The sequence below is a fragment of the Muntiacus reevesi genome, chromosome 1 (assembly GCF_963930625.1).
Source record: "Muntiacus reevesi chromosome 1, mMunRee1.1, whole genome shotgun sequence".
NCBI classification, from domain to species: Eukaryota; Metazoa; Chordata; class Mammalia; order Artiodactyla; family Cervidae; genus Muntiacus; species Muntiacus reevesi.
This window is the reverse complement of record NC_089249.1, coordinates 211,499,814-211,520,445: the sequence shown is the minus strand read 5'-3', so window position 1 is coordinate 211,520,445 and position 20,632 is coordinate 211,499,814.

Genomic DNA, 20,632 nt, shown 5'->3' with positions numbered 1-20,632 from the left:
GTGGATGGGGAGACCTGGTGTGCTGCAGTCCATGGGGTCACAAAGAGTTGGACACAACTGAGCGAATGAACTGAAGTGAACTGCGAATTCATGATAGCTTACAGTGAATGATGTCAGATTCGTGATATCTGAAGAAGAAGATTTACCTTTGGAACCAGGGACCAGGCTTGATCACTCAAGAGCTTTTGTGTAGCAGAGTTTTATTAAAGTAAGAAAAGGGACAGAGAAAACTTCTGACATAGACATCGGAAGTGGGATGGAGAGTGCCCCCCATCCCTAGTCTTAGCAAGGTAATGATATACTTTTTAATTGGTTATTACAATAAATCAAAAGAAAGTCTCAAGTTTGTAAAGATCCTACTAGACCTGTTCCCATAATATACATTTTAAGATAACAGGATTAGTCAGAGGTGTTTCAGGAAGGAGAAACATATCCTCAAGCAGGGTACATTATTGTTATATAATCCTTACTAAGATATATAGAAAAAAACATTTGTCCTTTCCTCCTCCTTGAGAGCCCAGACCACTTTCTCCTCTTCAGGGAACCGGGACTTCTTATCAACCTGCCTAGGAATTGACTGTCTCATTCATATCGGATTTGATTTAAGTCGTACTTGACTGGCCTAGTGTTTTTCCCAATTTTCTTTCATTTAAGCCTGAATTTTTCTATAAGAAGCTGATGATCTGAGCCACAGTCAGCTCCAGGTCATGTTTTTGTTGACTCTATGCGACTTCACCATCTTTGGCTACAAGGAATGTAATCAATTTGATTTTGGTATTAACCATTTGGTGATGTCCATGTGTAAAGTTGTTTCGTGTTGTTGAAGAAAGAGTATTTTCTATGACTAGTGCATTTTCCTGGCAGAATTCAGTTACCCTTTGCCCTGCTTCATTTTGTTCTCCAAGGCCAAACTTGCCTGCTACTCCAGGTATATCTTGACTTCCTACTTTTGCATTCCCATCCCCAGTGATGAATAAAACATCTTTTTAAGGTGTTACTTCTAGGAGTTCTTCTAGTTCTTCATGCTGCTGCTGCTGCTAAGTCGCTTCAGTCATGTCTGACTCTGTGCGACCCCATAGATCACAGCCCACCGGGCTCCGCCATCCCTGGGATTCTCCAGGCAGGAACACTGGAGTGGGTTGCCATTTCCTTCTCCAATGCATGAAAGTGAAAAGTGAAAGTGAAGGCGTTCAGTCATGTCTGACTCTTTGCGACCCCATGGACTACAGTGTACAAGGCTCCTCCATCCATGGGATTTTCCACGCAGGAGTACTAGAGTGGGGTGCCATTGCCTTCTCCACTAGTTCTTCATAGAACTGATTAATTTCAGCATCTTCAGCATTGGGGGTATGGGCTTAGAGTTGGATTACTGTGATGTTGAATGGCTTGCTTCAGAAATGAACCAAGATCATTCTATCGCTTAAGAAATTGTACCCAAGAACTGTATTTTGGACTCTTTTGTTGATTATGAGAGCTACTCCATTTCTTCTATAGGATTCTTATCCACACTAGTAGAAATAAAGGTTCAGTTCAGTTCAGTCACTCAATCATGTCCGACTGTTGGTGACCCCATGAATTGCAGCACCCAAGGCCTCCCTGTCCATCATCACTCCCGGAGTTTACTCAAACTCATGCCCGTCGAGTTGGTGATGCCATCCAGCCATCTCATCCTCTGTCATCCCCTTCTCCTCCTGCCCCCAATCCCTTCCAGCATCAGGGTCTTTTCCAATGAGTCAACTCTTCACATGAGGTGGACAAAGTATTGGAGTTTCAGCTTCAGCATCAGTCCTTCCAATGAATGTTCAGGACTGACCTCCTTTAGGATGGACTGGTTGGATCTCCTTGCAGTCCAAGGGACTCTCAAGAGTCTTCTCCAACACCATAGTTCAAAAAAAGCATCAATTTTTCCGTAATCTTTATTAAATTCCCCCATTCCTGTCTGTTTTAGTTCGCTGATTCCTAGGATGTTGATGTTTATTCTTATCATCTCCTGCTTGACCACGTCCAATTTTCCTTGATTCATGGACCTAACGTACCAGTTCCTATATAGTACTGTTCTCTGCAGCATCAGATTTTACTTTCATCACCAGACACATCCACAGCTGAGCATTGTTTCCACTTTGGCCCAGCCTCTTTATTCATTCTGGGGCTAATGGTAATTCTCTTCCACTCTTCCCTATTAGCATACTGGATACCTTCCAACCTGGGGGACTCATCTTTTGGTATCATATCTTTTTGGCCTTTTGTACAGTTCTTGAGGTTTTCACAGAAAGTATACTGTGGTCATTTGCCATTCCCTCCTTCAGAGGATTACATTTTGTCAGAACTCTGCTATGACCTGTCCATCTTGAGTGGCCCTGCATGGCATGGCTCATAACTCATTGAGTTATGCAAGCCCCTTCACTATGACAAGACAGTGATCATGAAAGGGCTTATGTCTGTGCCATGGTCATTTTATCATCATTTAAGTTTGATGTCGCATTTGCACAAAACCCTTGTTTATGTGAATGTAAATGTGTCGTGTAAATGTGAAAAATACTGAAACAATGATTATCAAAAGAAAAATTTATCTCTGATCCCTAACTGAAGATAGTCTGGATAATTGATATGTTCATCACTTGAGATGAAATATGTGATTATACTCTCAGTGTTAATAATCTCAGTGAGAAATACTGAGTGTTGTTACCTCTTTATCTGTTGTGCTTTTATGCTATTCAACTATAGAATCCTGTTGCTTGGGCTTTGAGGCATTTTTGAAATAGAATTGAAGTGTTTTCTTCTGTCTTCCAGATGTCTGCAATAATGTGTGACTGATGTAAATTCTAACAATAAAAAGATACTTCCTCATAGGAAATAGTCTGTAAATCACAGTAACTCATAGTAAAAAGAGATGAGGTTAAAAACCTTGTTGTAAATGCAGAGGGCTGGCTGCTGATCCACACAGAGCTATGCCCATGATCAGCATATCAGGAGATCAAAATGAAAAAAGGAAGCTTGAAAAGATATTCTGTAAGAGGGATGAGACTTTGAAGCATATGTATATGCTAAGACAAGTTACAAAACAAGATATTGTATGGACAAAAATTAATATTACATTGCCCAGATATCATATTGGGCAGTAAATATAAGACATATAATTAGTTTTTGGACCTTAAGGAAATATATTGCTTCCTCATTCTTTCTATTTTAATTAAATCCATTTACGTGCAAATTAAAAATGATCTATTAAATATCTATCTTATTATTCTAATCATAGAAAATAGCCTTTACTATTAATAATTTTCCTGGCAAGACAGAGAATATTTGTATAGCTAGACATTAATTATACATTTGTATAAATGATTACATAATGGATACTTTTATAATATATTATCTATTATACATAAATATAAAATTATCTACTATATAAAAAGTTACATAAATACCTGCATTGGACACAAAAAAATTAAGGCATGCTTTTAACATTTTCCAAAAAAGTATGGTTGACAAGGATAAGATTAATTGGCACAAATAAATATATAAAAAGTATTTTATATGTGTGACTAACATCTCCTGCTATAAATCCATCCCCCTAGGAATATATAATGGATGCCAGGACAAATGACATATGGATATCAATAGATGTGAAATAGAATTTATTACTAAGATAGTAAATCATGAAAAGATTTCCCAAGGTGAAGGGTTCAAGTTCCTTAAGGAGTGAAGAGAAAGCAAGGCAGAGAGAGTGCATTGGATACTTGCAGTGATTGGATATGGATCGGGGAGAGCCCACATGCTGCCTGGGGTTTGCCAGGGAGGTTGCCTCTGCCTTCACAGGATGAATGGCACACAGACGCTCTCTTATCTTGGTTGCCGTATGTAGGGCAACAGCAAATAGACTTGAGCAACTAAAGCGATGGCAGGTCAAACATAAAAAATGAAGTCAAATTGTGTTTTGTGAGAATAAATGTGGAAGAAATCATGCACTGCTTTAGAAATTATAGTTGAGTGAGAATGGCTTCTTTGGTGGCTCAGTGATAAAGAATCTGCCACCAATACAGGAGATGCAGGTTCGATCCCTGGGTTGGGAAGATCCCCTGGGGAAGGAAATGGTAACCCACTCCAGTATTCTTGCCTGGAGAATCCCATGGATGGAGGAGCCTGGTGGGCTACAGCCCAAGGGGTCGCAAGGAATCAGACACAACTTAGAGGCTAAACAACAAAAGTAAAGTCAAGTGAGAAGAGGGGATAAGCAAATAGAACAGAGCTTTGAATTAGAGGGTGAGATACTTGTATAGGTCTGTCAGATGAGAGAACCTTCTCTACAAGGCTTAGAACTTTGTCAGGGCCTGAGCATTGTCAAGGGAGAGAGTTTGTGGTGGTCTCGGGAGTGACCATTAGCAGGTTATGCTAAATCAAGAAGTCACTGTGACAGAGAGAGTTTAAGGGTGGTTTAGACAAGAACCATTTAACTGATGATACTTAGAATGATAAGAAAAGGAAGAGTGAAAGTGACAGATGAAGGTTTCTTTTTCTCACTCTGAGAAATGTCTAAAGAAGTTAGAAACATGATACACATTTTCTCCACTGACTTACTCAGCTTAGCATTCCAGTGGATTTTTGGATAGAGAAGATAGAAATAATTACCTTTAGTAGACAGTATATTTAAAATCATGTAAAGAAAAATTTTATTTTTCTGAAAAATAATGTTATCTATTAATATTTATGGTATATACCTTGTATCATGCATTGTGTTAGATTTTCTACTGTGTATAAGGATTGATATTTTCAAAAATATGAATTTATCTAAATGTATAAAAATTTTTTTCCAGAAATAGAGATTTTTTTGTGGGATAGATTACATAAACTTCACTTTTTTTCCTATATACAATATTCAGTCAATGTTTTTGTCTATAGTAAGGGATAAAACTTTATGATTTCTGTCCAGAAATTGTCTATAGATGGTTTATTTAATACTTGATAGATTTAATGAAGTGTTTCATAATATTGCATATTATTTATAGAAAAATTCAGATTTACTTTCTATCTATCCCAATATGAGGATTCTTTTTATTTATGCTAGAATTGAATAAAAGAAATGTTAATTAACACAAAATACCTTCCCATCTTTAGTCCATTCCAATGAAATAGTCCAGCAACCTCTGAGGGCTATGTGCTCAGTGGTGTGTGCTTACAAGGAAGAAATTTTGTAGGCTGTGTTTTAAGATAGGTTTTGTTTGCAAAATTAAGAAAAACGATGGATAGTCTCTCCTACTTCACAAAATAGAGGATGAAACATACACCGATGCCATTAAGTAGTTTTTATTCCTAAAATTTTGGGTATACAAAGAATTTACCTGCAACTTGATTAAAAAGTGGACCAAAGGGTTTCCTGATGATCTAGTGGCTAAGACTCCATTCTCCCAATGTAGGGACCCTGGTTCAAACCCTGGTCAGGGAACTAGATCCCACATGCCACAATAAAGAGTGAAGATCCTGCATGTGACAACTAAAACTTGGTGCAGCCAAATAAATAAATATTCATTTTTTATAAAGTGAACTAAAGATCTTAACAGACACCTCACCAAAGAATATAGGTGACAAAAAAGCATATGAAAAGCTCTTCCACATCATATGTCATCAAATAATTGAAAGTAATGTGTGTGATTTTTTTAAGTAAATTAGTCTCAGGTCTTTGGTTGGCAAGATCCCCTGGAGGAGGGTTTAGCAACCCACTCTAGCATTCTTGCCTGGAAAATCCCATGGACAGAGGAGCCTGAAAGGCTACAGACAGTAGGATCACAAAGAGTCAGACACGACTGAAGGGATTAAGCATGCATGCAAGTACTTAATAGCAGCAAGTTATTATTCATTTAAAAATATTATATAAGCACTGATAAGGTCTTCTGTTGATAATGAGATACACAGTGAGTTTAGATTTTTTTCATGTCCATTTAGCTCTGATGATCAAGACAGAAGAAGAGACACTAAGAATTATACCATGACATTGTGAAAACATATATTGTAATTTATTGACTCAGCTGGACAAAGCTCTATGTTAAGTAATGGTATTATAATTCTCACTTGAGCAGGTTGGCTGTGTTTTTTCCAAGGTCATAGATTGAACCCTGAATGTTAGCCATCTCTTTTTATTTCATGCCATTGGTAGCAAGGAAAAATGGAATGAGAGCAATGAGTCAACACATATCTATAAATTATACTAGAAAAATATCTCAAAATACATCTCCAGCAGAGTTAGGCAGTGCTGCCACCTCCAAGCTCACCATTATTACCATGTAATTAGTACATAATACGGATCTTCCCTAGTGGCTCAGATGGTGCAGGAGGCCTGGGTTTGATCCCTGGATCAGGAAAATCCCCTGGAGAAGGTCATGGCAACCCACTCCAGTAGTCTTGCCTGGAAAATCCCATGGACGGAGGAGCCTGTTGGGCTAAAGTCCATGGGGTTGCAAAGAGCCGGACACGACTGATTGACTGACACACGGTATATAATACAGTTGAATTCATCTTCCAAGATGGTGTTACTCTAGGAGATCACTGTATTTATTATGTTTATCAGAGAAAATGTTTATGCATAACATTGGGTTATACTTTGCCAAGGTCTTGTAGTACTGCATATAGTATTTCTAAACCAAGAGAATTTCTGATTTTTGCTTGTCTTTCAGTTTACACATAATTCACATTTACTTACTCTTCATCTGGTCAATAACAGATTGTTACAATCTCAGATCCCTTCAGTGATTTATCATCTATTGAGGCACATGGCACTTTTCAAGAACACAAGTCAAAACTTTAGAGAATCACAAATTACATTACACATACACAACTTCTGTCAATTTTATCACACTCAAAACATAGCCAGCTGCTTCTGAGATGATATCAAGTGACAATTAAAATAGCACCACTGATGTTATCCTACAGTTAGGTACAGAAAATATTTTATCTGGAAAAAAAAAGCAAGAAGTATATTTAGACGGTTAGGATTTATGTTCCATGTTAAGAGAACAGATGTCTTAAAAGATTAATCTTTGGTGCCATCATGTCTATTTGTGTGGAATGTTGGATACGATGGGGCTTGTGAGGGCCCGATGCCTGCCTTGTCCAACTTCAGTCCTCTAAGCAGTAATATCCAAATATCTTCTGCAAACCATTAGTTCAAAAGAATACTAATACGTACACTGTCAAAAATGGGTTCTAAGGTCAAATACAATTTGGAAACACTGTGTTAAGTTTGCACATTTTCCTCTCCAGTGAGCTGTCAGATTCATTAATATACTCACATGCATTATGGATCTTCTAGAGAAAATGCCTCACTTCCCCAAATTATTTAGCTGTCGAACCTGTGCCAGAACAACCATTAACCATTAGGCAAATAAAATACATGTTTGGGACACCAGCAAAACTGGGAAGGAAAATTATGTCAGAATTTGATATTTGTTGAAAGCATCAAGGAGTTAAAACCAGGGAAAAATCAGAATTTTGTTGGACCTGTTACTTTTATTTCATAATCTAATGTGCTTATTTTACATGATGGGTATAAACTTTATTTTTTTTTAAATCAGTACTTTAAGGCGTTTGATGGAATAAATCCAACCCCCCCTCCCTTTTTTTTTTTCCTAAGGAGCATCTACTGGGGTAATGATGAATGCAGCACACTTAGGAAGTTGCTGTTCTAAATCCCAGTTGCCATATTTGTCATTCTGCTCATCTAAGAATATGATAATACTGTTCATGCTTGGAACCTTCAGGCACTTCCAGTTCTCTAGAGATGACTGTGGGTCTCATGTGGTTGCCTCAGGGTTTTCTGGTTAAGGAAGTACCTAGCTATCTCCTTAGAATATACAGGGACCAATGATTGATTCAGGAGATGTGGAAAGACTGCATGGGTCTCTTGCTTTGAGCGGTTGCAGACAGTGGGGCAAGGTCACCTGCATTAACCTGTATCTCCTCTCTCTGAGCTGAAAAGGATTCTGCTTAACCCAAGAACTGATCACCAGCATGTGCACCAAACCAGACCAAAGCAGACAGTTTATTTTTAGCATCCTCTTTTTCTCTCCTCTCATATCCTAGGCAGCCATGCTCTCTGGAACCCCTCATGCAGCCTTTTCTCTCAATCAGAGATTTCCTACTGCAACAATTCATGTCTCCACTGTGCTGCAGTTACTACCTCCCTGATCCACTGCCGGTGTTGATATGCTCTCTCTTCAAACGTTTAGCTAAATAGCAGTCAATGAATTTTTTGTGCCAGCTTCATCACGTGGAAAGAAAAATAACTTTTATTTTTCAGTAAAAGATTTTGAAAGGTTTTTTTTTTTTTTACCACTATATGCATTTATTACTGTGATGATAATGTAATTGGTTTTTAAAATGAGCATACAAATAAAGCAGGATCAATGAGAGCCTTAGTGTTTTCAGCTGTGGTGAGGAATGAGTAGGGTCAAGCAGAAGGGAACCCCCCCGCCCCCATTTCTCAGTCACACTTGCCCAGAATTAGTCTCAACAACACATAGCTGGGGCTAGGATAAAAATGCTGATGGTCTCGGCTCCTGAGAACACAGCCCTCCGAGTGGGAGCCACAGGAGAGGGACCCTGTTCTGGGCTGCACTTTGAATGAGTGGACTCTCAGTCTCTGAGCCCCAAGGAGGAAGGAAGGAGTGGGTCTTCGTTCAAGTATCACAGACTCTTCTTTTTGAGTTTTAGTATGTATTTTTTAAAGAAATGTTTCTTCTTTTGCTGTATGCTCTTAAACGGTTTCTAGAAACTTAAAGTGATTTTTCCTAGAAAATGTTTTCCCCCAGTTTCATGAGGTAGCAGGTTCATGGAGAATCTCAAGCTGTTAAACCGGAAGTATCTCTCTAATTTTATATCAGCTTCTGATTTTATCTCAGTAACTCATCTTTTCTTTGGAGATGGAAATGGCAACCCACTCCAGCATTCTTGCCTGGAGAATCCCAGAGATGGGGAAGCCTGGTGGACTGCCATCTATGGGGTCGCACAGAGTTGGACACAACTGAAGTGACTTAGCAGCAGCAACAACTTTTCTTGTTCTTTAAAATGAAACAAATACGGCCTAATTTTTAAGGTTTTTCTTAGTATTAAATAACTATACTTATAAAATATTTATAGCTTATGGTGAACGATGTCGGATTTGTGATCTCCAAAGAAGATTTAGCTTCCGGACAAAGATCAGGCTTGACTACTCAGGGAACTGGTGTGGCAGAAGTTATATTACAGTGAGAAGGGACAGAGAAAGCTTCTGACATAGACCTTAAAAGGGGCTGGAGAGTAGCCTGCTCGCTAGTCTTCAGCAAGGGAGCTATATACTTTTTAAATTAGATAGTTCATTAGTTCAGTAGCTTAGTCATGTCTGACTCTTTGCACCACCATGGACTGCAGCACGCCAGGCCTCCCTGTCCATTACCAACCCCTGGAGTTTATTCAAACTCATGCCCATTGAGTCGGTGATACCATCCAAACATCTCATCCTCTGTCGTCGTCCCCTTCTCCTCCTACCCTCAATTTTCCCCATCATCAAAGTCTTTTCAACTGAGACAGCTCTTCGCATCAGGCAGCCAAAGTATTGGAGTTTCACCTTCAGCATCAGTCCTTCCAATGAATGTTCAGGACTGATTTCCTTTAGGATGGACTGGCTAGATCTCCTTGCAGTCCAAGGGACTCTCAAGAGTCTTCTCTACCACCACAGTTCAAAAGCATCAATTCTTTGTTCAACTCTCACATACATACATGACTACTAGAAAAACCATAGTCTTGACTAGATGGACCTTTGTTGGCAAAGTAATGCTTCTGCTTTTTAGTATGCTGTCTAGATTGGTCATAACTCCTTCCAAGGAGAAAACATCTTTTAATGTCATGGCAGCAATCACCATCTGCAGTGATTTTGGAGTAAAAAAAAATAATAATAAAGTCTTCCACTCTTTCCCCATCTATTTGCCATGAAGTGATGGGACCAGATGCCATGATCTTAGTTTTCTGAATGTTGAACTTTAAGTCAACATTTTCCCTCTGCTCTTTCACCTTCATCAAGAGGCTCTTAGATCTTCTTCACTTTCTGCCATAAGGGTGGAATCATCTGCATATCTGAAGTTATCGATATTTCTCCTGCCAATATTGATTCTAGTTTGTGCTTCATCCAGCCCAGCGTTTCTCATGAGGTACTCTGAATATAAGTTAAATAAGCAGGGTGACAATGTACAGCCTTGATGTACTTCTTTCCCTAATTGGAACCAGTCTGTTGTTCCATGTCCAGTTCTAACTGTTGCTTCCTGACCTGCATACAGATATCTCAAGGGGCAGGTCAGATGGTTTGGTATTCCCATCTCCTTCAGAATTTTCCACAGTTTATTGTGATCCACACAGTCAAAGATTTTGGCCTAGTCAATAAACCAGAAGTAGATGTTTTTCTGGAACTCTCTTGCTTTTTCGATGATCCAGCGGATGTTGGCAATTTGATCTCTCATTCCTCTGCCTTTTCTAAATCCAGCTTGAACATCTAGAAGTTCAATGTTCACATACTGTTGAAGCCTGGCTTGGAACTTTTGACCGCTAATTTGCTAGCATATGAGATGAGAGCAATTCTGCAGTAGTTTGAGGATTCTTTGGCTTTGCCTTTCTTGGGGTTGGAATGAAAACTGACCTTTTCCAGTCCTTTTGCCACTGCTGAGTTTTCCAGTTTTGCTGGCATATTGAGTGCAGCACTTGCACAGCATCATCTTTTAGGATTGGAAATAGCTCAACTGGACTTCCATCACCTCCACTAGCTTTGTTGACAGTGATCCTTCCTAAGGCCCACTTAACTTCACATTCCAGGAAGTCTGGCTCTATGTAACTGATGATCACATAGATAGATCACCATCGTGATTATCTTGGTCATGAAGATTTTTTTGTATAGTTCTTCTGTGTATTCTTTCCACCTCTTCTTAATATCTTCTTCTTCTGTTAGGTCCATACCATTTCTGCCCCTTATTGAGCCCATCTTTGCATGAAATGTTCCCTTGGTATCTCTAATTTTCTTGAAGAGATCTCTTTTCCATTCTGTTGTTTTCCTCTATTTTTTTGCACTGATCACTAAGGAAGACTTTCTTATCTCTCCTTGCTATTCTTTCCAATTCTGCATTCAAATGGGTATATCTTTCCTTTTCTTCTTTGTTTATTGCTTCTCTTCTTTTCACAGCTGTTTGAAAGGCCTCCTCAGACAATCATTTTGCATTTTTGAATTTCTTTTTCTTGAGGATGGTCTTGACCCCTGTCTCCTGTGCAATGTCATGAACCTCTGCCCATAGCTCATCAGGCATTCTGTCTATCATATCTAGTCCCTTAAATCTTTTTCTCACTTCCACTGTATAATTGTAAAGGATTTTATTTAGGTCATACCTGAATGGTCTAGAGGTTTCCCCTGCTTTCTTCAATTTAAGTCTGAATTTGGCAATAAAGAGTTCAATAAATCAAAATAACATCTCAAAGTTGTAAAAATTTTACCAGACCCACTCCCACAATTTACATTTTAAGAAAACAGGATTAGAACTTAACAATAGAAAAATCTTACCAGACCCACTCTCTAATATACATTTTAAGATAAAACTAATTATTACAATATTAACAATATTTAAAATAACATTCAATATCACAGTAATCCAAGTCTATGCCCCAACCAGTAATGCTGAAGAAGCTGAAGTTGAGTGGTTCTATGAAGACCTACAAGACCTTCTAGAACTGACACCCAAAAAAGATGTCCTTTTCATTATAGGGGACTGGAATGCAGAAGTATGAAGTCAAGAAATACCTGGAGTAACAGGCAACTTTGGCCTTGGAGTACAGATGCTAGTAAAATAATGCTCAAAATTCTCCAAGTCAGGTTTCAACAGTATGTGAACCATGAACTTCCAGATGTTCAAGCTGGATTTAGAAAAGGCAGAGGAACCAAAGATCAAATTGCCAACATCTGCTGGGTCACTGAAAAAGCAAGAGAGTTCCAGAAAAAACATCTATTTCTGCTTTATTGACTAGGCCAAAACCTTTGATTGTGTGGATCACAATAAACTGGAAAATTCTGAAAGAGATGGGAATACCAGACCACCTGGCCTGTCTCTTGAGAAATCTGTATGCAGGTCAGGAAGCAACAGTTAGAACTGGACATGGAACAACAGACTGGTTGCAAATCAGGAAAGAAGTACGTCAAGCCTGCATAGTGTCACCCTGCTTATTTAACTTATATGCAGCGTACATCATGAGAATAGTGGGGCTGGATAAAGCACAAGCTGGAATCAAGATTGTCAGGAGGAATATTAGTAACCTCAGATACGCAGATGATATCACCCTTATGGCAGAAAGTGAAGAAGAACTAAAGAACATCTTGATGAAAGTGAAAGAGGAGATTGAAAAAGTTGGCTTAAAGCTCAACGTTCAGAGAACTAAGATCATGGCAAATAGATGGGGAAACAGTGGAAACAGTGACAGACTTTATTTATTTATTTAGGCTCTAAAATCACTGCAGATGGTGACTGCAGCCATGAAATTATAAGATGCTTACTCCTTGGAAGAAAAGTTATGACCAACCTAGACAGCATATCAAAAAGCAGAGACATTACTCTGACAACAAATGTCCATCTAGTGAAAGTAATGGTTTTTCCAGTAGTCATGTATGGATGTGAGAGTTGGACTCTAAAGAAAGCTGAGCACCGAAGAATTGATGCTTTTGAACTGTGGTGTTGGAGAAGACTCTTGAGAGTCCCTTGAACTGCAATGAGATCCAGCCAGTCCATCCTAAAGGAAGTCAGTTGTGAATATTTTTTGTAAGGACTGATGCTGAAGCTGAAACTCCAATACTCTGGCCTCCTGATGTGAAGAACTGACTCTTTGGAAAAGACTCTGATGCTGGGAAAGATTGAATGTGGGTGGAGAAGGGGATGACAGAGGATGAGATGGTTGGGTGGCATCACCGACTCAATGGACATGAATTTGAGTAAACTCCGGGAGTTGGTGATGGACAGGGAGGCCTGGCATGCTGCAGTCCATGGTGTTACACAGAGTCAGACATGACAGGGACTGAACTGAACTGAACTGAAGAAAACAGAATTAATCAGAAGGTTTTCAGGGAGGAGAAACTGTCCTCAGGCAGCATACATTGTTGTTATATAATCCTTACTACAGAGTTTAAACTGAGCTGTCTGTTGTGTAATCATCAGTTCCAGGCTTAAGGAAAAAAATGTTTTATGTGACTAAGACCAAAGAATGTAGAGAGAGAGAAAAAAAAGCGTCTATTCCTCCTCCTTGAGAATTCTAGACCCCTATCTCCTCAAGAACCCCAGACTTCTTATCAACCTGCCTAGGAATTGATTCTCTCAGTAATTAATGTTCTATTTCTCATATGGAAGAGTTTAATTTTTTTATGTGTTTTTTTTTTTTTTTGTAAAGAGCAACTGTATGTTCTTTTGTAAAGAGCAACTATGTTCTTTATTTGGTCATTCACCCAAATATTTCTTGAGCAGAAAAGCTATGCTATATTATTCTATATGGGAGGCATTTTGAGCAAATCAAAGGGGATGACTTCAGAGAGTTAATATTCTAATGGAGGAGACAGACAACATATGCATACATAAGGTCATGACAGGAAGCGCTAATTATGATAAGGAAAAATAAAAAAGATTATGTGGCTGAAACGGAATGGGGGAGTGGCTATCAAAGATAGGCAGATCCCAAGTATTTATTCCACTTTTTCTCTTTGAACATCAAGTTAGTTTAAATTTTCCCTAAGTTTGGTATTATATGCCTTTTGTCTTCAGAAGTGGAGCAAAAATCCTTGGTCAATTCCTGGCTCCCAGATTCTAGTTTTGGACCTGGAGTTTGTATGTGTGTGTGTGTTTATGTCTGCCATGATAGAGGCTAGACTTCCATACCACTGCTTACATGTAATAACCTTTTGACACTGCTTTTAAGTTCAAACTTACCTAAAACTGGTGTCGACTGGCTAATAAACTGTTTGGGTCACTTTTAATTCTGTTCTTCTATTATATAAAGATGTGCTGCATATATGAAGGATGGTTTAGAGAAAGTGAAGAAGAGAGATTAAACTAAAAGTCCTATTAGTATAACTACTGAAATTAAAAATATTTTAGATGTCAGAATTTATTATACTGATAGTAACTTTAAAAAAGAGAGGGAAATGTAAAATATAACAGCAATCTCATTCTCTGTTGCCCGCTTCTCCTCCTTCCTTCGATCTTTACCAGCATCAGGGTCTCTTCCAATGAATTGGCTCTTCATATCAGGTGGTCAAAGTATTGGAGCTTCAACTTTCTCATCAGTCCTTCCAGTGAATGTTCAGGGTTGATTTCCTTTAGGACTGACTGGTTTGATCTCCTTACTGTCCAAGAGACTCTCAAGAGTCTTCTCCATTAACTTGAATGTTAATGAGTTCAAATAGAAGGGAGATGGAAATAAGTAAGTAGGAGCTAGAAGATAGGAATATGTGATCTGAGAAATGAGACAGTGAATTTTAAGATTTTAGAAATGGAGCAGCTCTAGGTTGTTTAAGAAGTGACCTGTAGGTGAAGGTCATTAGAAATATAGAACATCAAAGAATGAGTCTAGTGTATTGGGTCAGGTGTGCTCACGGAGGTTGACATTAAACAAAAGATGAAAATAGAGCAAAGAACTGTTAATAAAGCTGGTGATACAGAATTCCTCCTATGATGGTCACTAGGGTAAGGGGAAAGCAGTAAATTATGGTGAGGATAAAAAGAGCAAGATAGTCCACCCTAACCCTACCTAAGAGAATTATCTGCGATGATGAAAAGGCTCTCTATCTGTACTAATCAATATAATATCCAGTAACCACGTATAATATTGAGCATTTGAAATCCGACAATTCAACTGAGCAACTAAATTTTTAATGCTATTTAATTTAATGTTAACTAAGTTTAATTGGAATAGCCACATTAGGCTAATGACCATCATATTGGACATTGCAGTTCCAGAGATTTGGAAGCACAATGTACTGAAACCAGTAAGAGGGAAGTAGTATGTTACTGATTCTACCACGAGACTGGACCTCAGAGACAAGTGAATGTCACAGTGCCCTTCATGACTTGTGTTTCCAGGTGTTTCATTATCTACCTTACTTGTCTAAGGGTCCAGTGGTGTGGAGACTAAAAGAAGTCATGTTTAGGGAGCAGAGAGTAAATAATTAGGTGTTGTTGATAAACATGTGATGTTTTAATCTTTATATGTATTTTTTTTTGCCAGATTATCTTTTAAGCTTCTAGAGCTACAGTAGTGATTCTCAAAATTTGTTCCATGAATCCCTGGGGATTCTTAGGATTCTTTCAGAGAGTCCAGGAGATCAAAACTATTTTCAAAACATACTCTGACATAACTTGCCTTTTTTCACTATGCTGACATTTGCATTGATTTTACACAAGTAATAGTAGATAAACTTAGCATCGATCAAGGCATTGGCACAAAACTACGTAAGTAATTACTGGATTTTTCACAGCCAGGCAATTGCATTTAAAAGAGAGAGCAAGAAAGATAGGGAGAGACAAAGGGAGAGAGAGAGAGAATATCTTGTTTAATAGTGTCTTTAATGAAACAATGACGCTATTAATTTTGTTAAATTGTGACTCTTGCTTACTCAAGCTTTAAATATTCTTTGTGGCAAGAAAGAAATATATATTAAAGCACTTATGCTGGACACTGATATACAATGGTCATTTCAAAATGTTGTGCAATTATTTGAGTTGTAAGCTGAACTAGCTGCATTTTTCAATTAACACCATTTTCACTTGAAAGAATAACTTAATGATTATTCAGAGTTGGGTGTTTGGCATATATTCTCTGGAAAATGAACAAAGTGAGCCTGTTGCTTCAAGAAAGAGAAATAATAAAATTTTAGATTTACATGAAAATTAGAAGTTTGGACAACTTTCATTTGCCACTGTAGTCTGGACCACTTTATAAAGCTTGAAAATTTTTCTGATGAAGTTGGTGAGGATATTAATGAATGATATATATTTCTACATTTTATAATGGAAGGTGTCTAAATTTGAAAGATCTGCATAATTCTGTGAGCAAATATCTTCCAAATAAACACTGTAAAATTTACAATTCATGAGGAAAACATCAAAGTGCAAGACAAGCCAGTGGATTTTAATGAAACAGGGCAAGAATTAGGTTATGGACATGTTTGCAGGTTGCATATAACAACTAACCTTTAGGAGTTTACTACTTACTGAGTTTTAGCATAATATCAAAAACAATAGTTTCAATTATATGAAAAGGATATTAGAATCATCTTCCCTTGTTCAATTATATATCTGAGTGAGGCAGGGTTTTCTTTGCATACGTTAATCAAAACAACACTCTACAACAGATTAAATGCAGAGCAGGTAGGAGAAACCAGTTATGTTCTACAGACGTTAAAGAAACTGGAAAAACAGTAAAAGGCATTGTGTTACATATTATTGTAAAACAGTAATACTTTACTTTCTTTTTAATGTGACCATTTTTTGTAAAAATATTTTTATATTAACATGCAGTTGATTTTTACTGATCAATCTAACATACATAAACAAAAGCTGTTTGAGATGCTAATCTGCTTTTAAGACTGTAAAGGATTCCTGAAATCAAAAGCGTTTGAGAGCCTCTGATCAAGTAAAAGTTATTGATTCTTCAGTGCTTAGCTTAAATCTCAGTCTTGAAAACTCTTTTCCCTAGCTTCCCAACCACTCACTTCCCATTCTTTGTTTATAAAGCATTTGTATAAACATTCTTCAAATGTCTATATATTGTATGTGGGAGAGAGACAAAGAGAGAGACAAGCAGAGAAAAAGGAGCCAACAGATAAAGGAAATAAAAAGTAGAAGAAAAATATAGAACAATTACGCAAGAGCATTTGCTGGATTTCAAGAAAGCTGGTTATGAGGAAGAGTTAAGCAAAAAGAATTAATCTTAGAAAGGAGGAACTGCATTTTTCTCTCTACATGGAGAAAGGTTAAAATTTAGTGTTAGTAAAATGAAAACTCAGAATGATGAGAGACATCATGTTGAATGACTTTATTTTGTCAAAAGAAAAGAGCAAATGCTATCATCAACTGAAAGTTTTAAAAGGAGAGGAGAATTTGGCATCATGATGATTGCAGCCATCATGGCCCAAGACAGTGAGAGGGAACAGCGGATCTGAACAAAAAGTGGCACTGCACAGGGGAGGGGATGAGGCCATGATTCGGTAGCTCAGATGCTTATTGGTGGTGGCGGTTTAGTCGCTAAGTCATGTCATACCCTTGCAACCCCATGGACTGTAGCCTGCCAGGCTCCTCTGTCCATGGGATTCTCCAGGCAATTAATTAGAGCCTCTCCAACCTTTCCCTAACTTCCTCTTACAAAGCAGGACAGGCAGAGCTACTTAGACTCAAAGTTCAGAGAAAAGGGAGGTAGTGAGCAGTTTGGGCAGACATGAATCTCTGTAATCGGGCAGCTCCAGAGAGGCTTTGTTTGTTTGCTTTATTTGGCACATTTAATTGTATGTTAAGTGTGGGGCCAATTACATGAATAACTTACTCTGGCACGTAATTGGAGTATATTATAATTTTTGATGTCGGGATAATGTCTGATTTAATTAAGAATAATGAGCAAGTTGACTAATTATGGCTCTAATTGTAATTCTTTTATGAGAATAAGGAGACCTTAGGGTAAAGCATCCCCTATGCCTTAAGTCTGAGAAAACACTAATTGAGCCTCACGTATTTTGAAATCTCTTTCATCAGCAATCACCCTTAAGTGTCATTGATGGGGATATACAGCAGTAAATGTATTAATATATAGGTTGTGGGTGTGTGTGTTTAGTCACTCACTTGTGTCCAACTCTGTGACCCCGTGAACTGTAGTTTGCCAGGCTCCTCGTCCATGGGGTTCTCTAGGCAAGAATACTGGAACGGGTAGCCATTCCCTGCTCCAGGGGATATTCCTGACACAGGGATGGAACCCAGGCCTCCTGCATTGCAGGTGAATTCTTTTCCACCTGAGCCATGGGGTAGCCCATATAAGTTATAGTCTTTTATAATAATTATAAACTGAATCTCTTAAATAAATTACCATTTTGTCTGGCTTACTTTGAAGATTAACCACTGTTTGATTTCAATCTTGTTATCAAAAAAAACTTAATTTATAGCTTGTGTATTTCCACAAAAAAGCCTTTGATTCCTCTTCTAATTAACTGTTACATCATCCAAGGAGCTACCTTAATTGTCCAAGGCTAGCTGGATCCCTTTCTATTGGGTTCCCGTAACACATTGTGCCAACCTCTCTCTTGAGATGTATCATAAGATATCAGAAGCGCTCATTCACTTGCCTGCATCTCTCAGACAGAAATTTCCTTAGGGCAAGACATGTATTTTGTATTTTGTATCATCCTCATAGCCACAAACAGTACCTTATAATTAACAAGTATTTTAAACCAAATTGAACACACACAGAAAAATAAGGAAAATGAAGTACTAGAGCAAGTCACAATTGATTTCACGTAAGTTGGTATTTTCAGGCTAAGTAGAGGGACAGGTGACATGGGAACATATTCCAGCACGTAGGTTTGCAGGTGCAAACCTTGTACCTCTTTCTTGTGGGCTGCAGGAGATTTTTTAATTAAAGATTACACAGACAGCCAATATATTTATGTTCCGTTATTATTTAAGCACCTGGGGTTATATGTTACTAAGATGCACATTTTTACTTAAATATTTGAAATATGTGTGTTGCCTTTATTCTAATTGGGCACTTAGAATCTCTCTACTATCCAGAGAGTCTAAAAACCTCAGTGAAGTGTCATGTACTTCTCTTTGGATATTACTTTAAATTAGGAAAATTATTTATCAGTTCTGTCTGAGAGCTTTCAGATATTTTAAATGATCTTTTTGAATATGAGACACTTGCAGTTAGCATTATTCAAAGGTTATAGGAGACTGTACGTAATAGAGCCGCCTCCTTTTCTCCACTCCACAGATACCTAGCTCCAAATGGGAAGTTAACTTAGGTGAGATGTTTTTTACAGTAAGTTCTCCTCACATATTATTCTTATCTTATATACCTTCGTAAGACTCTCCTGCGTTTTAGATCTCATTTGAAAAGGCACAAACTTAAGAATTTTCCTGTGGCATGTAGGATCTTGGTTCCTCCCATGAGGGATCAAACCCACACCCCCTGCAGCAGAAGTACAGAGTGTTAACCACTGGACTGACGGGGAAGTCCCATGACTCATTTTGGTTTAACATTCTCTTGTTTTTGACCCCATAATATAATATAATTTGTCTTTTATAATATACATCACAGCCACAGTTTATTATACAGTATCTATCTTTCCCACTGGACTATAATTTTTATAAAGGGTAGGGAAAGTATTTTATCTTGTTCACAGATATGCTGTTACCCTTAAACAGTGCCTTGCACAAGTTTGATATGTAATGAAGTCTTGGTGGATGAATATGAAAGGAGTAAGTGTAGGTTAATCTATGAGTCCAGTCCAAAAAAAACAGAAACCATACTAGGTCTTTTAAACAGAGGGTATAAAATTCATGGGATTGTTTGCATGGGCAGTAGGAGAGCTGGTAAATCAATTAGGGATAATGAGGCAAACCAGTGATTAATAACATTTGGGAGCATCACTAACATAGAGAAGAAGGGACAGAAGAAAGAAGCAGTGATGAAGCTATAGAAGACATTTCAAAACTCAGTAGGGCACAGATCCTTATGTCTGGGTGCAGAAAGAATTCAGCAAGAGGCAGGGTGACTGGTCAGGAAAGAGTTTATTAGTACAGAGATACAAGCGGTCAGGCAAGGGATTGCCACAAGAACTTTGGGGCTAGATTTTTACAATCAAAGAAAAACGGAGGGGAAGACCATCTTCTTACTCATTCTTGAGTAGATGTCACATTTCCATCTTCACCTCTGCCTCCATGTCAGATGAGGGAGTTTTCTGGTCCCTACATGACGAAACACAGACTATCATGGCACTATGAAAATGAACAAAAAGATGATAACATATACTAAAATATGGTAAATCATCTCAGCTTTCAGTATGATGTTACCTTTCCCCCATATTTCTGTTCTTAGTACAGGCAGAAAAATCTCTTGGCAAGGATCCTTAACTTACTGACTTTAGTGGGTAGTATGTGGATCTCATTCCACAATTCTTTTATTGTTTTGGGGCATGACTCACACTTCTCTTGCACAGTTTTGTTGCTAGGCAAGCCTACTTTCTTGAGTAATTATTATGGCATCTGCTATACTTTCCTCTCCACTTATGATCCGTTAGTGGGATTGACTATGTAATCACCTACTTTGTCCCCTAACTCTGTTCCGTTCAGTGATACCAGATCTAGAAGGTGGAGTACTCAAAGAGCAAGTTGGCCATCAGCAGTTGGGTCTCTAGGGGAGAGGTTTTTGTTCTTCATGAGGGGAGAGGATGCAGCTGCAGTCAAAGTTGTTGCTGCAGAGTCTAAGAGAGAAAGAAATACTCGGTTTCTCTATTGCTCTCACCTTCCCCCTTTTAACCATTGCTTAAAGCTATTCAGAAGCCAGTTGCCAAGAGAAACTAGCTGGCAGGAGAATGGTGTTCCCTGTGATA